Below are 17174 nucleotides of genomic sequence, written 5' to 3' on the forward strand. Positions count from 1 at the left end.
TAAAGTTTCTGTCCTTCAAGCCTTGTATAGATCCTCAGCACCTTGCTAGGTCTTCCTCTCTTCCTGGATACCTACTGTTTGTCCTTGCAGGAAGAAAGACAACAGCAGATAAACCAGCAGCTTAAACTTGCTTCCAATAACACAAGTCTCTTTCTGAGAAGACCTACAGATGCTGTGCCCTGAAGGATCATTATCAAGACTTCCAGCAGAAGTAAGATTTCCTATATATAAAGCAGCACAGTAATTGCTCAAGCGGCAGACAAAAATCAACTAGCGAACGCAGAATTTTCTCTTGTTCTTCCTTAGTACTTGTAGCAACAAAAGGCTCCTTCCTATTTCTGCTGCTGCAAATTAACTACTTGTATTTAAGTGGTTAACATTTTGATTTATCAAAATAGTTACAGAAGGAACTCAAGCCACCAAAATTGTGAATACACTATAAAAAGTTATTTCTACCTTTAGAGAACATGCCCTGAATTTCAGCAAGAAGACAAAAGAGAATGTCATGTATCTGTATAAACCATTCTAGACCACACCAACAAATTATTGCTTATCTAGGTCAGTTGAATTCCTTGCATTTAGAACTGCCTAAATCTTCAAGACATTTATTTTTTTAATAGCAAACAACTATTAAAACTCAATTTAGCATTACATCTGAAATTATCACATAAGCTTGGCTCTTAAGAAAATACATTTTAATAATGCTCTAATTAAGTAGCGCATCTGAAATTTTAGAGATACATGCCTAAAAAAGCCATTGGTTAACTGTCAAAGTCTGCTTGCTGAAGGGCCAAGTCACCCCTTGACACAGAAGTCTCTGGTGAAGAGAAAAACTTTGGAAAATACATAATTTTAGTCTATTATTAAAATTTATTAGTATCTTCATCTACATCATTATCAGTTCATTCAGACTTCTGAAATGGGCTAAGATACACAAAAAGTACCCCACTTCCCTTTTTAATCTATGAACATAAGTGAAGAGTTAGATCTACTAGTTCTAATGTCAAGAACCAGGAACTCAGTCAACTGAGTATCCAACCTCCTGCACTATTTTTGAGGCTGTTTTAAATTCAAAGGCGATTTTGAGGAACTGTAATCAGAACACCTAAAATTATACATACTTACAAACAAAAGCAGTTCTAAAATACTAGACCTTGATGCTCACTGACAGAAAGGCAGCATCAAGCTCAGTAATGTGGCTTTATTTGGGGATACATTAGAATATCTTAACGTCCTTTATGAAATGTAATTGAAAAAGCACAAAGTAGAAGAAGATACACTGACTGCCTAAAAACAATTAAATTAATATGATTCAGATACTCTGAAAATATACATTTATTCCTCTAATAAATTACTTCGATTTAAAATAAGATTGACCTAATTTTAGAATATAAGTCCTCTTCAGACTCAAAAAAGGCTTTGATATGTGCAGCCTTCCCCCACAAAAGTCTTCAGAAATTAGCATATTCAGCAAAGTATACCAAATCACTAAATTGTTATATTAAAATTGGCTCTGATTTCTTAAGTCAGACAATTGAGAATCCTATGTTTTATTTTAAAACCATCAACATTGGGGGCATGGGGGTGGAGGGATAGAAAGGCAGGACCATTAGAAATCCCTGCAGTTTCTGTCTAGGGTTGCAGTCACCCTTAGTTCTGGCAACTAATTGTAAGCACTGATTTGATTTTTAGATGCAAGAAAATCTGTTCTATGGCTTTTTACAAACATCTTTTGAGAAAAGAAAAGAAAACAAGCTAAAGCTCTAAAAACGAGGCCCTGAAAACAATCATGGATTTTGATGCAAGTCCAACAAAGAGGCTTTACCAGTAGCAGTACTAGAGAGCTGTGAAGTTTATTATATCTCTGTTCATTACAGTACTTGTACATAAAAGAAACAGAGATCTTTCCTCCACAGACGCTAGGAGCCTCTTCTTAGTTCTGTACTCAATATTCTAAAAGGCAAAGACAAACAAGACATTTAAAATTACATTTTAAAATATTTAAAGCCCCAAATTATTCTTTTGTTAGATGTATTTCTCCTGTTTTGGAAAACTGCTAAGAAATGATTGTTCAAACCAACTCTTAATTTGACCTAGAAATATTTCCTGTCTCTGTTTAAATGAAAAAGTTAAGGTGAACTCTTCTTACTGAAAGCCATTTAGAATTACTATCCTATTATCTGGAAGGAATCTGTAATCATTTTATGGTATGTACTTAGTCAAGAGTGAACTCTAACAATTGGGGAAGAAAAAATAACGAGGCCATTCTGGATACTTTAAGCAAGCAATAATTACTCTTACATTTTTTAGTATATACATTAAAACTATGACAAACTAAGTGCCATCAATTTAATGTGACAAAGAAAAAAGGTATTAAAACTTATTTTTTAGAATCATAGAATCAGACTAGGTAGGGTCGGAAAGGACCTTAAGATCATCTAGTTCCACCCACCCTGCCATGGGCAGGGACACCTCACACTAAACCATGCCACCAAAGGCTCTGCCCAACTCTGCCAACTTAAACACCACCAGGGATGGAGCATTCGCAACTTCCCTGGGCAACCCATTTCTTCACTTATTTTCCTTTTTTCCCCCTAATGAAGCTGACTTTCCTGTCTATGGAAAAGGAATATGATTGCTTTCAACAAACACGGACATTCTTGACTCTTCTGGAAAAATTCCAGGTACCTCACAACACAATCATTCCATATCTGGTTCAACCTGTGTGCACTTTATACCCCACCAGTGCTCTGGGAAAAGGGTGGTCAGAAGCCCCTTCTGCTTTTGAGGTCTTTCTGGCAACATCTTTTCAGTATGAAAGAGTTATTCACAAACTGAAGAGCATTCACTTTGCCCTATATAACCCTATAAGCCACTGCAGACATCCGTTATGTAGACTGCTTTCTCCACACTACATATAAGCCTGTGGAAAAGAACCTTTGGATACACACCCATACACATTTCAAAACCAAATTCTAGAGCCACTATTAAGTCAGAGCAAAGGTGATTGTAAATATTTAAGATAAGGGATCAGAATAGAGCTTTCAAGCATGATTTCCTTCAAATTTCCCTTTCTCTTCCTGCCATGGAAGACTTTAACAAATAATATTGTCAGTGAAGCAGGCTATTCTTTTTTTCATACTTCTCAACAGAACATCCATGACAGAATGAACAACCCTAAAGCATCGTTTCATATTTTGTTTCTTATGAATGATTTGATTAAGAAAAGATGTATCTTAGCATTCAAGAACTCCAGGCTCACAGAGATCTAGATGTTATACAAGACCCTTACAAAAACAGAAATGCTGGAACAACAATGGAACAGAGCTCTACTGTAACCAGACTGAAATTTCTATGGAGAAGAAATCTGCTAATAAGTACTAGATCCGTATACAAAATAGGGATTAACCCATTTTCCTCTATGTACCATCTGGTTACTTGGCAAATGAAAGTCTCTTTTCACCTTCTACAAAATTTATACACTTATTCATATTGTGCTGAGATCTGTATTAGAGTTGCTGAACTTCATATCCCATTGCATTAAAACTCACAGCTATCCCTGCATCTTTCTTATTCCCAAATACTAACTTGAACTGCCTGCTCTGTTCAACAGGTGAGCGTTACAGGAGTTAAAACCTTATAAAATACAGTAATTGTTTTATTGCAGAAACAAATACAGAGAGAAAAGAATAAAAAATTGGACCTTTTTTTTATATGTTCAGGTTTTAGTTAACAGGAAACTTTATAAGGAGAATGGCCCAACTCAAGATGCACATTTCAAGAGACTATGAAGTCTTACATCTTTAACAGTAACCACCAAAGACTTTCGCTAGTTTCATAGAATAATTTATGTTGACCTGTAAATGCCAGCAGAGAATTTTAAAAAGTACTTTATTTTAGCACAAGTACAGCCACAAAAATAAAGCTGTTCTTTTGGGACTGTTTGATACAGTATTTAGTTTTCACCTCTCCTCCACAGTTGATGCACAAACCACTAAATTGCCTCTCTTTCAAACAGAAAAGCTACTAAGGATGAGCTTCACTGTCAGTGAAGAAGAGCTGATATCCACAAAAGACATCACACCTACCTCTGCTATAATCTTTGAGGTACACTAAAAGACCATGTAAGCAATTACATCTTTCATGTTGTATTTGGAACTTTCCCAGGAGGATTTAGGCTTCATTTACTGTCCATTTTATACAAGAAAAGGAAAAATGCAACTGGCAGAGCAAAGTGGAGTTAAACTGCTGGAGGTGATTGGAAAGATCCTCTTTCAGAATCCTCTGATCTTTAAATATGTTATTCAGGTGATAAACATCTTGAATGACCTCGCCAGTATTTGTACAAAAATTATGTCTTACAGGCAAGAGCATACCACAGTTGACAAGTTTACGAAGAACAGAGTTGCTATCAGTTAAAGGCTTTCCACCAGATTAAAAATTTTCTAAGCTGTTGTGTTTAGCAGACTGCTGTTGTGTTTATTGCCTATGTTATGACATAGGTAGATCCTAGATATGTCTCCTGAGCAGTGTTCATTAAAAGAAATTATGCTCCATCTTCATATGTTCATTAACTGAGGTAGTACTACGAGTTAGGAATGATGAAATCTTTCAGTAAGCTAGCCACATATCCATCAAGACACTGATAAATGCCCAGCTAAAATGAATTAGGCACATGATCTGGATTAAAGATACGTAAATACCCATGCAGCTCCTGTACAAGCAACTGCAGTTCAACAAGACATAAACATCTGTCCACAAGAGTAACTGAGAGGCCTAAACAGGGGAAACAAACAAAAACAAAAACCAAACTAACCAAACAAAAAACCACAAACAGAGTACAACTGCTCTGATACTTCTGAGGCTTTGTCTGGAAACAACCAGTAATTGAGAGATGATAGAAAATGCAGACTTCCCTGACCAGAATCTTACAGAGGACATGTTCTTCAGGCAAAGCAGGCAGAGTCAAAACAGTTTATCCACTGAATGGTACACTGAAGTGACTGCTTATCCCCTCCTTCTCCCATAAAGAGGAAAATCATATTCAACTAGGAAAAAAACTCACATGATAACTTTATTAATCATAGCATTTATCAGAATTGCTTAGGAGTAGCCTGAAAATAGTGCTGGCAAATGAATGGATGCTGCGACAGAACTCATAGAAACCTGATCCCATGTTTCCCCATATTTTTAGTAGGGATCCCAAAAGAGAAGGGAAGCAAGTGAAAAATGAGATATTTAACTGAGCAGAAGCATCTATGAAAAAAAATGAGGAGGTGGTTCTTAAGAGCAAAATGAGATGACTGTGATGATACAGAACTTTCACTGCATTACTGTGCTTTTACCAGACAATATTGCATGAACATGCACAGTGTCCTTTCATGAGGTATCCCCTGAGCAAATCTGAGCAGCGCTCTTGCACTGCATTCAGCCTGCACAGTGCTGAAAACAGGAACTGTCGTTATCTAATAAAAAATAGCATGGATCCCTATCTACTGATTCATTCTGAAAGAAAGGACCAGGGCTTAAAAGACTGGAAACACTATATACAGCAACAATTAACATGAAAACTGGTGGTTGCTGCAGGACTGCACCTGGTATTAAGATGCTAGCACTAACAGTTAAGCAAGTAATTTGAACTTATATTTTTACCACATACATTCTCCCTAATTCAAATGGAAGAGTCAGAATAGCTACAAAAACAGCACATGTATTGAACACAACTGTCCTCGGTTCAGCAGTAGTAGTCATTTTTCTCCTCCTTGGTAGCTGGTGCAGTGCTGTGTTTTGACTTTCGGCCTGGGAACAGAGCTGATAACAATGATGTTTTGGTTTGGCCAAGGACTTTGTGAGCCTCATGCTCTGCCAGGGAGGAGGGGAAGCCAGGAGGAAGCAGAGACCCAAACTGACCAAAGAGGTATTCCATACCACAGCATGTCACGCCCAGGATGTAACTGGGAGTTACCTGGAAGGGCTGGGAGACTGTGGGGTTGGAGGAGGTACCGGTCGGTGCTTGGTTGGGCTGGGGGGGGGGGGGAGTTATCGGTCAGCTGGTGGTGAGATGTTGTATTCTCTTCCCTTGTTATTTCCTTTATCATTGTTATTATTGGTGGCAGCAGTAGTGATTTGTGTCATACCTTAGTTACTAAACTGTTCTTATCTCAAGAGTTGCATTCTTTTCGATTCTCTTCTCCGTCCCTCTGGGAGTAGGGGGAGGGCAAGGAGGGGGGGGGAGGGTGAATGAGCTCTGCCTGGTTTTAAACCATGACAACAACCAAGGTACTGAACTTGGATATGTATGTATAAATACCTTAATGGACAATTTGTCACGTGCTACATAACATAATAATCATAGAATCATAGAATAGTTAGGGTTGGAAAGGACCTTAAGATCATCTAGTTCCACCCCCCCTGCCATGGGCAGGGACACCTCACAATAAACAAGTAGTTAGGCATTATTAAGCTCTGCTTCTCTCAAAATGGCTAAAAATCCGCCTGCTGATTGGAAGTAGTCAATTAAGTCCGTATTTTGTTTTGCTCTGTGTGGCTTTTTCTTTACCTATTAAACTGTCTTTATCTCAACCCATGAGATTTTTTTACTTTTACCCTTCTGATTCTCTCCCCCACCCCACTGAGGGGGAGTGAGTGAGCAACAGCAGTATGGTACTTAGCTGCCTACCAGGATAAACCTACAAGAAGAGATACTGTTTGTTTTCAAAATCAAATTCCCCAGTTCAAACACAGTTTCTCTTCATTGGGAGGTTCTCAGGGCTCACTTTTAACATTCTGCAACAGAAGTGTTACTTCTTTTGTAAACAAAGTATGGTTTGGGTAAACCACAGGGTACTTTTCAAACAACTAGTCAAAATCTGCAAGTTAGTATAAATGTACAAATATAAAATTAATTTTCAAATAATTGCAGTTCTTTGTGTTACAGAACTGATCTCAGAAACTTACAATCTTTTACCAGTAGCCTACTGCACATTTCTTAGATTTGCTTTTGACAAGACCCAGAGTTTGCATAGGAGTTTGTTCCCACAAAAGGAGGAAAGGACTGTGAAGGGTTTTCAGTATATGGTGAAGTCCAAACTGGTTGAAAACACAAACCTTCACTCTGTACTTTAGTATTACTCCCAGCACCTCTTTGTGACACTAAACATACATGATTATGCAGTGGTGTCTCAAACCCAGACAATAAAGTGTAATCTAAGCATACGATAACTTGCCCTGTCTGGCTGAACAACAGCAGAAGAGCATGTCAGGGCACAGTCTTTAGTGACTAGAAAAGAAATTCTGTAAGTATATCATATATGACCTCCCACTTCCAATACTGCTTTCTCACAGCATCACAATCACAATGAAAGATTTAGTATTTATCTTAAGGTTGTTCTATGGTTTCTTTTTTTGATTTTTAAAAGACCTCCTACAATTTTGTCTTTAAATTTGCAGCTGACAATTTACTTTGAAGCATAAAAATGAGGAGTCTTCGTTACTCTATACAAATTTCTACAGGAATCAGTTCAATACCAGCACATGTCATTAGAACCAAGGATCATCAATATCTTTCCAATTTTCACAGCAAGGCATGTCTATGACTTAACATTATTTAACAGAAAAACTGTTTCTTAGCAAGCCCCAAACAACCTTAACATTGCACATGCTGTCTCCTTGGAAAGCTAATGAGCCAGGGCACAGAACTTCCTTCTTCAGTTCAGGGGCAGATACAGTTAAGTTCTTGTAGTTCAGTTTCCCATTCAGGTCAGTAATGTTTTAGTCACCAGCTTGGTTATACTGCTCTAATTTGAAACAGTTAGAAGAGAGGAGGGGGAGTAGTATTTATACATAGGCTGGTTTACATAATTAGATAGGCTTCTAAGTAAGTATAACTTCAAACCTGATCTCCTGCTCCACAGCAATGCTGGAAGCATACCTGTGTTTCCAGCAGGTAACCTTAGCTTCCCTTCAGTTTGTTAAATCTCATACAGGGAGCTGAGGAAGAAGCATGAAGCACTAGGCATGCTGGAAGTGTAGTGCTGCAGCAGGAAAATAGGCTTAGCATGTTAACAGGAAAGAAAATAGAACCACTTCACATCTACAAATAGCTGTATGACAAAAGGAATATCAGAATGTCCTGGGTTCAGCAGTAGCAGTCATTTTTCTCCTTAGTAGCTGGTGCAGTGCTGTGTTTTTTGACTTTTGGCCTGGGAACAGCACTGATAACTCCGATGTTTTTAGGTGCTGCTCAGTAATGTTTAGTCTGACCAAGTGGTTTGTGTTATACCTTAGTTACTGGACTGTTCTTATCTCAACCCGTGGGAATTACATTCTTTCGATTCTCCTCCCCATCCCTCTGGGAGACAGGGAAGGAAGCGGGGGGGGTGAGTGAGCGGCTACATGGTTCTGAGTTACTGGCTGGGCTTAAACCTAACACAGAAGGTCAGACTGCCAGCGTCAGCAGGACTAGAGGAGAGCCATATATTAATACTAGCACCATCAGAAGAAAGGTGTCAAAAATACTACTTCTCCCCTCCCTCTTACCTCTCCCTCATGAGAGGAATTTAATTAGATTTTAATTAGAGCCTGTGGCCAGAAAAAGTTCTCATACTGAGAAAGTTCATAAGAAGTGCTGTACTAGGTCAGACAAAAAAAAAGGAAGAAAAACAATCTATCTAGAAAAATCTGTTTATTAACAAGACCTTAAAAGATATCATGGCAAAAATATAAGGATAGGTCAAGGGATGTATATGCTTACCCTAATTCTACCCTCCAGTTTTTTCTTCAGACACTTGTATGCGATAGCTTCTGCTGCAAAAGCCCATAGCGAGTTCTCTCAGAACCTAACTATACATAATGTTGAAAAAGATATTACTTAGTTTTGAATGCTCTCTACTTGTTAGATTAATATGACAACTCCTAGTTAGAAGCAACTGCAAATCTGTTCAACTCTCCATATCATTATTTCAGCAGAGCTGTACCCTGCTGGTGTGCTGCTCTGATCTTCTCCTTCCAATTGCATTTGTAACGATTCCTAAAACTTCCCTCTCTGTGACTGAGAATTAAGCTAACGTTTTCATGAATGTATTTTAACTACAAGGTTTCATTCTCTGAGTAGTAACTATCATCTTAAGCACCACAGATCTGTATGTAAAATCAGAATTACTCCCTTTCTCCATATACATACTTATTTACATTGAACTGAAATGCCATTTTATCAGCTGGATTATTTTTACTTATCCTGAATTGCCCTATAGTGTCTGCAAACTTTGACACCTCATTATTCATTCCTCTTCTAAATGATTTAACTGAGCACAGGCCTCAGTTCTGATCCTTATGGGATTCCATTGGTGACCTCCCTTCAGTATGAAAATGGGGCATTTATTTTTGTCCTTTTCACTGAACTTCTTAACCACTTTTTACATGTGTAAGAATCTCCCAATGTACCATAGCACCTCAAATTCTTTTCAGAGCCTTTGGTGAAAAATCTAGCCAAACACTTCAGATGGTATCAGCTGCTCATATATATAAGCTTCTTTAGCTCATATCCATAGCTGATACTTGAAACATACTAAAACTTTTCCAGTATTCACCCATATGCTAATTCTATTCTTAATTATGATTTCCTCCTGCTTACTAGTACACTTATCAGATATACTGAACCTATACCTCCCCTGATCCCCTCAGAACCATTTTCATTATTATGTAGAATTACAGAATATGATTGGCAGGTTAACAAATGGTTAGAGAGGTGGTGCCATACTCAGGGTTTTGGTTACTTAGACCACAGGACTCACTTTGGGAAGCCAGGTCTACTGGATGCCGATGGCGCCAGTCTAAAAAAAGGAAAATAACTGCTTTGGATGGAGACTTGCCAGGCTGGTCAAGGAAGCTTTACACTAGATTTGCTGGGAAAGAGGACACTGATCCATCCCAACCCTGCCAGTCAGATGCCAGCACCTGTAATGAACGCTCAGAGCGACGCAGAGCTACTTCTGCTGCTTCAGCTAATGAGCTGGCTTTATTCAGAGCTCAGTTCAGATGCCCCTATACAAATACCCATAGTATGGGGAATAAGGAAGAGGAATTAGAAGTGTGTGTACATCTATGGGCATATGATATCACTGGCATCACGGAAACATGGTGGGATAGCTTCTATGACTGCAGTGTCGGAATGGAAGGTTATCAGCTCTTTAGGAAAGACAGACTGGGCAGAAGGGGAGGGGGTGTAGCTATTTACATCAATGACAAGCTGTAGAGTATGGAATTCTTGCCTGGGAATGGGTGATGGGCCAATTGAGAGTTCGTGGAGTTAGGGTTAAAGGGAGAACTGTGATGGGGGACATTACTATGGGTGTCTGCTACAGGCCACCTGATCAAGAGGGCTCTGGACAAAGCACTCTACAAACAGACAGGAGCAGCCTCACACTCCTATATCCTTGCTCCCATGGGGGACTTCAACCATCCTGATACCTGTTGGAGGGACGGTACAGCCTGGCACAAGCAATCCAGGAGGTTCCTCGATTGTGTAGAAGACAACTTTCTCTTGCAAGTGATAAGAGAAGCTGACAAGGAGAGGTGCCATGCTTGACCTCGTACTCACCAACAGGGAAGGGGTGATTGGGAATGTGATGCGCCAGGGAAGCCATGGCTGTAGCGATCATGAGATGGTTGAGCTCAAGATCCTCAGGACAGGGAGAAGAGCGTGCAGCAAACTCACTGCCCTGGACTTCAAGAGAGCAGGCTTTGGCCTCTTCAGGAACCTGCTCAATAGGTTCTATGGGATAAAGCCGTAGAGGTCAGGGGGGCCCAAGACTGTTGCTTGAAATTCAAGGATCACCTGCTCCAAGCTCAGGAGTGTTGCATCCCAACTAGAAGGAAATGGGCAAGAAGTCCAGGAGACCGCCATGGATGGATGTTGTGGTTTAAATCCAGCTGTAACTCAGAACCATGCAGCAGCTCTCTCACTCCCCCGGGCTCCCGGAGGGATGGGGAAGAGAATCGAAAGAATGTAACTCCCATGGGCTGAAATGAGAACAGTCAAGTAACTACCGCATAATACTACGGTGCTGCTACCACCAATAATAATAATGAATAAGGGAAATAACAAGGGAAGAGAATACAACCACTTACCACCTGCCAACCAATACCCAGCCTGACCTGAGCAGTGATCTAGCCCTTCCGGGTAACTGCCCTCAGTTTACATCCTGGCCATGACATGCTGTGGTATAGAATACCTCTTCGGTTAGTTTGGGTCAGGTGTCCTGTCTCTACTTCCTCTCGGCTTCCCTTCCTTCCTGGCAGAGCATGAGACTCAGAAAGTCCTTTGTCAGAGTAAACATTACTGAGCAGCAACTAAAAACATCGGTGTTATCAGTGCTGTTCCCAGGCTGAAAGTCAAGACCACAGCACTGCACCAGCTACCAAGAGGGAGAAAAATGACTGCTACTGCTGAACCCAGGATAATGGATAAGGAGCTTCTGCGAAAACTCCAAAGGAAAAAAGAAGCTTATAGAAAGTGGACGCGAGGACAGGCAGTCTGGGAGCAGTTTTGGTGTTCTCAACATAAGGACATGAAACTGTTGGGGCAAGTTCAGAGAGGGCCAAGAGGATGATCAGGGGGCTGGAGCACCTCCCGTATGAAGACAGGCTGAGGAAGTTGGGGCTGTTCAGCCTGGAGAAGAGAAGGCTGTGTGGAGACCTCATAGCAGCCTTCCAGTATCTGAAGAGGGGCTACAAAGATGCCAAAGAGGGACTCTTCATCAGGGACTATAGCGATAGGACAAGAGGTAATGGGTTTAAACTTAAACAGGGGAAGTTCAGGTTAGATATAAGAAAGAAGGTCTTTCCTATGAGTGTAGTGAGGCACTGGAACAGGTTGTCCAAAGAAGTGGTCAATGCCCAATCCCTGGCACTGTTCAAGGCCTAGTCATGGTCTAGTGTGAGGTGTCCCTGCCCATAGCAGGAGGACTGGAATTAGACGATCTTAAGCTCCTTTCCAATATGATTCTATTCTAATAGTTTGGGTTGGAAGGGACCTTCACAAGTAATTTATTCCAAGCCCCCTGGAATAAGCAGAGACATTTTTTTCTAGATCAGGTTGCCCAGAATCACATCCAGCCTGGCCCTATGTCTCCAGGGATGGTGCATCCACGACCTCTCTGGACAACCTGTGTCAGGATTTTACCACCCTCATTGTAAAGAACTTTTTCCTCACATCCAGCCAGAATCTCCCCTCTTTTAGTTTAAAACCATTACCCCTCATTCTATCACAACAGGCCCTGCTAAAAAGTCTTTCCCTATCTTCCTTATAGGCCCATTATTATAATTCCATTTCTTTACATCTAAATTTCTTAGAAATGCTGGGTAAAGATGGCTTGTCTTATTAGCTGATGCTTCACATAACAAGCACATTTACTGCTAGGGTTAGCAGAGTGGGATCAAGGCTCAACAGCCAAATACCAAAGAAAGATTGTGTGCTGCTGAACAAATTGCTGACTCATGCAGCAAGGAAGGGTTGCTCCGCAAATCCCAGCAGGTTCACACAGGTCCTCAGTAACTCAGCTTAAATGCAATGTCTGAAATTGTGATTGTCCGATATATCTCCGATTTGCGAGTAATGAAGACTGAAAAATAATAGTTCAAGGTCAATGAATGTTTTTTTTAAAGTAATTGTTCAAATGGGCTTCTGCTCTGACTCAGTCACTGCTGGGAGAAAATGCACACACCTTACACCATCACACTGCTAGAAGCTACGTACATACTCTGTACGAAGCACTGCCTTGCAAGAGAAAATGGTGACATAAGAAACAGCATCCTCAAAAGTTAGATGACAGATATAGAATCAGATACAGAATCAAGTCCATGATTTTATGTTTGCACACTTGCTTCCCAACAGTTAAATTTCTTTTGTAAAAAAGATGTTTTAGGGTATGTCCTATTTTAACAAAATACATGAACAGAAACAAATCTCTCCAAAAGAAACTACACATTCTCTTAATAAAAATATACCAGGTTAATATATAGGTCAAAATGGGTCAAAATAAAAAAATCATTACGTTCCCTTTTTCTCCCTTTTCCCCAAGATACTGATTAAATAACTGATGGTTGCACTCATCAGCAAGTGGAAAAAACAGACAACAATAATTGTATCTGTCACTGGTTACTATAGAGGAGGACATTACAGGCACTGTGTGGAACGCTTCCAATCTGATTTCGTGACATCATGCTGCACTGAGCAGACTGCAGGCAATGCTGAGACACCAGACTGTTGCTGAAGAACTACCAAGTCCTAGCATCACAGTAGCTGGGTCTGTATTGGGTTCATAAGGCTTTTCAAACTCTGTTTAATCAATCTCTGCCTTAAAAAGTCACTATCAAATGCCTTCAGATTTTATGTTAATCTCATCCAAGAAGCAGTGTTATTTAAAAATCACTTCACTAACACTATTCAAACTATATTCTAACACTAAAGTAAAGAAAAACGTATCAAATAGAATTTGATACTTCTTAGGACTTTGAATACCAATCTCCTTGGACAGCAAGCTTCAGACCACGTACATGCAAGCACGGTTCTACTAAAACATTTTTTACTTTAGGCACCTTTCAATAGCTACGGTATTGAGTGCTTGAACACAGATGGCTTACTGTATGTAACTTTATATATAAACTTTAATACAACTTTATCAACTCTAAATTGCAACGCTCATTAATACATAAATCATATGTTTTTCTAAGATTAATTCTTTTAAGTAATTGTTGTTCAGTAGTCCAATAAGGGAACCTTTGCAGAGCTAAGGCATGCACCCTGCAGGTGGTACATAACCTTTTTCTTCCTCTGTATTAAAATATCACAGAAAGAGGAAAAGAAAGAATCACAACTCTAAAGGTAACACAAGCTTACTATATCCCAAGAAATTAGAACCAAAAAGACAAGTATTTCACCCTTCTAAACCCTGTGTTAGGAGGAGGTACTTTAACATAACCTGCAAAACACAGTTCACAGACAAGTTCCAGAAGTTAATGCCACAAGCTTCCTTAACTCATGTAAATGGGAATGTACAAAAACACTTGAAGAACTAACATCCAAGTTTCATCCTCTTGAAAGTGGTTCTTAGACTCCATTCAAGAGAAGTATTCTTTCATAAGAGTCTTGAGAAACCTTTCCAAAATGGTCCAAAAGATATGGACAAGTAGGAAATTTTAAAACAAAATACCAGCTCAACAACTTCAACTGTTTGAGTTTACACACACACATACACTTTTATGAAATAAAATCCCCGAAGAACAAGGCTTACTTGTTAAAAACATGGAATTATATAAATTTGTGACCTTCACAAATTTATCTGTCTTTTAATTACGTGACCAAGGTTTTTGAAGGTATACTATTTCACTATATAAACAAGATGTGTGTCATTTAACTGACTTATCTGTAAAACAACCAGTCCAAATCCTACTTTGGTCTTTCTGGGTATGCAGAAGTAAACTATGTCTAATCTCAAAAAGGACATTGTTTGCAGGTGTTAAATAAGAAAAGCTTATTAAAAGAAATAAGATTAACAGTTAAAAGCATAAGCAGTGTTTTTCAAGACAATGCAAATTAGCCAAAATACAAAAACTTGTTTTCCTTACAACCAGATTTTTAGATGGGTAATTAAGTGGGTAAGGGACTATACATACAATATTTACAGTGATGAGTGGTGTTCTTCAGGGGTCAGTATTGGGACCAATGCTGTCAGCAACATGGAGAGTGGGACTGAATGTACTCTCAGCAAGTTTGCTGATGACACCAAGCTGTGTGGTGCAGTCAACACAACTGGAGGGAAGCAATGCCATCCAGAAGAACCCTGACAGGCTCAAGAGGTGGGCCAATGTCAACCTTATTAAGTTCAACAAGGCCAAGTACAAGTTTCTGCATGTCAGTCAGGGAAATCCCAGGCACAAACACAAGTTGGGCGGAGAATGGATTGAGAGCAGCCCCAAGAAGAATGATTTGCAGTGCTGGTTGACAAGAAGCTCAACATGACCCACCAATGAGAACATGCAGCCCAGAAAGCCAACGATATGCCAGGCTGCATCAAAAGAAGCATGACCAGCAGGCTGAGAAAGGTGATTCTCTCCGCTACCCCACACTCGTGAGACCTCAACTGAAATACTGCATTCAGCTCTGGGGTCCCCAACATACGAAGGATGTGGACCTATTGGAGCAAGTCTGAAGGAGGGTCACCAAGATGATCAGAGAGCTGGAGCACCTCTCCTAAGAAGACAGGCTGAGTTACGGTGGTTCAGCCTGGAGGAGAGAAGGCTCCAGAGAGACCTTAGAGCAGCCTTCCTGTACTTAAAGGGGGCCTACAAGAAAACTGAAGAAATTTTTACAAGGGCTTGTAGTGATAGGACAAGGGGGAATACCTTGAAACTGAAAGACAGTAGATTTATGTAAGGTATAAGGAAGAAGCTGTTTACTGCAAGGGTGGTGAGGCACTGGAACAGGTTGCCCAAAGAAATGGTGGATGCCCCATTCCTAGAAGTGTTTAAGGCAATCTTTAAAGTCCCTTCCAAGCCAAACCAGTCCAACTTTCAGAGAAAACTGATATTAAGACAAATTATGGAATTTCCAACCACATTAAAGCCACACCTTCAGATTACAAAATAGGTTGATTTATCTACTTCACTCTATCTTCCTGACAATCCTTTTATGTTTTACTTCATCTTCCTAAATCTAGCTATCACAAATCACGAGCACAAGAATAAATAAATTTTGAAATAAGATCTTTAGTTATACAAAGATCCACACATAAAAATGTAATCTGTATGTTGCAGAAATATGTATTTAGTTCCAGTATGTTAACTATAACTGCAACTATATTAGAAATATACTACACTTTGTAAGACACATTTTAAGATATTTTAGAAGACAAAATACCAAGTAGGAGATTAACACGTATCAGCTTTCAATTACAACAGGTTATGTACTTCTGTTTAAATGCTGTATTTCCTTGATTTGGGTCAAATTCACTTTTTATCATTTTATTATAGCAGTGGGTCTAAGGTGTGCACAAAGGAGACAAAAAGGCAAATGTTCTTAGAAAGGCTGCAATAGGCAGCTCACACAGGGCTCTGGGAAGAAAGGAAAAAGTAACTCCAGAACTATGGTGATCATTTGACACAGTGAAGGGAAATACATGGACCACAACCCAACTAGCAGCGTTGCAAAACCAAGGGCTTCCTTAGTTCCTATTGAAGACTGTGATTCTGGAAGAACTCACAGCATGATTACTTTTTTCATTTATTAGAATCACATCACTGCAAATTGAGGATATTAAGAATGCTAAGACCAAAGCCTTACACCAAACAAACTGTTAAAGACAGTATTTTTTTTTTTTTCAATCAAAATCAAAGCATAGTATTTTACTGTGCCTCCCCCACCTATCTTTCCTTCTTTTTCCTCCTCCTTCTCCTCAAATTTTAGGATTATCCCTATTTTTATTAGTTGTGGTTCACACCACTTCTAGCACATTTTACATGTTTCCAAGAATATTAATCTTCCTTTTTTATCAGCTGATGTCTCTTGAATCTTCTGCATTCCAAATACTTTGTTTACACTGTCAGTCAAATGTCCCCTTATTTCTCTTTGCTCTCTTTTCCGCCCCTTACATCCATTTCTACCAAAACAGCTACACATTCTTACCCATCATTTCCTCATGCTTTAATTCCTACTTTCCACAATGCTTTATTCCCCTCTATACTTTCAATACCAATGTTATGGCATATATTCTTGAATTGGTAGACACATCAGGGTCTTTTAAATATTTATCATATGAGAAGAATTAGGTACATTATTCTTGACAATCCTTACGTTTGTCCAAGGTGAACCTCAGCCCACTGATAACACGAAGTGCTTTCAAAGGGCAAAGTCTAACAAGCACCCACTTTATGCTGCCAATAGATTTTTATGTCAGAAAATTAATCCATCTCAGATTACTTATGGCCTTCTCCTTTAACCACAGAGATTGACTATTTAGGTCAGACAACTGTTTCAGCAATCACCTGGAGATGAAGACCTCACCATCTATCTTTTGCAAAGACTATTCCACGACAAACTCATACACACATGCTAACACAACTCAAAACACTTGAATGCAAACCCTCACTTATTGATTCCAATAAATACAAATAAATTA

General features: G+C 39.4%; 1 protein-coding gene across 10 annotated transcripts in view; it reads right to left on the reverse strand.

The window, feature by feature from the left end:
- NBEA (neurobeachin) overlaps positions 1 to 17174 on the reverse strand; it is a 507179-nt gene that overhangs the window by 457824 nt on the left and 32181 nt on the right. The gene's annotated exons all lie outside the window — the stretch shown is intronic.

The sequence above is a fragment of the Pezoporus occidentalis genome, unplaced genomic scaffold, assembly GCF_034315485.1.
Source record: "Pezoporus occidentalis ecotype Australia unplaced genomic scaffold, CSIRO_AGI_Poc_V1 ctg18, whole genome shotgun sequence".
Classification (NCBI taxonomy): Eukaryota; Metazoa; Chordata; class Aves; order Psittaciformes; family Psittacidae; genus Pezoporus; species Pezoporus occidentalis.